Below are 1,078 nucleotides of genomic sequence, written 5' to 3' on the forward strand. Positions count from 1 at the left end.
AAAGAACACATCGCTAGGGCCAAAATAAAAGCAATAGCAGATGAAAGTATCAGTCGCCCAGGCGTAAGCGAAGCACACTGTGGGGAAGCGGCTTGTACAAAGTCACCGCAGCTCAATGAAAAAGCCAGGAAACAAAATGTCTCTTGACTCCCGGCCAGTCCTACCCTCTGGATCATGTTGCCTCCTCCTTGGGAGTAGACACAAACACTGGATTTGGCCATAACTGCATTACAGGGGTGGAAGCAGCAAAATCCCTTGCTGACTTCCCGGGCAGGCGCCAGAGCTCTGCCCCAAGCCGGCACGCTTACGCCGTGCCCAGAACCTCTGTATGGCTGAGACCTATGGACAGAAACAAGGTGGGATCCCATAAGGTGCCCAGAAAGGGCTGATGCTAAGCTTGTGGGATAACTTGTATTGGTTTTGCATGGCGGCAGAGGAAAACTAGTGTTCCAGTTCAGAGTCCTACATGCTTATGGAAGGATGACGATGCATACAGCAGAGCAGTCAACGGACTATGGAAAAATGGAGGGAGGGAAAGTCTGTGCTCCAAATGATCGACAGGCTGAGGGCCAGATCTGCCAGCCTTAATCCTATTAGGTTGTTGGTGAAGCTGATGGGACCCGCCAGAACTGAGGTATGACCCTGCAGACCCCCATCCCCCTGGAGGGGCTCCTGCACCCCGTATGGAGCCCAGGGTGGGCAGTGGGAGGGGGAGGACCCAGCGGGGAGCAGCCAGTGCCACACCCAGCTGTCCCTGGCAGAGCATCCATCGCCGGGGCCATGGCAGCCCAGCTCGGTGCGGGCAAGAAACCCTTCCACATCGTCTCGCCCGTCCTGGAGAGCCTGCCCCTGTCCAAGGCGGCGGGCACCAAGGTCTACATGAAGCTGGAAAACGTCCAGCCCACGGGCTCCTTCAAGATCCGGGGCATTGGCCACTTCTGCCAGGAGGTGAGCGTGGGCAGGGTGCTGCCCGTGCCCTTTACGGGCCATTGGGGGGGTGGGGGACGGACACAGCCACCCCCTTTCCTTCTTCCCTCTCGCCTTTCAGGCTGCCAAGAAGGGCTGGCGCCACCTCGGC

The sequence above is a fragment of the Charadrius vociferus genome, unplaced genomic scaffold (genome assembly GCF_000708025.1).
Source record: "Charadrius vociferus isolate BGI_N301 unplaced genomic scaffold, ASM70802v2 scaffold1631, whole genome shotgun sequence".
Taxonomy (NCBI): domain Eukaryota; kingdom Metazoa; phylum Chordata; class Aves; order Charadriiformes; family Charadriidae; genus Charadrius; species Charadrius vociferus.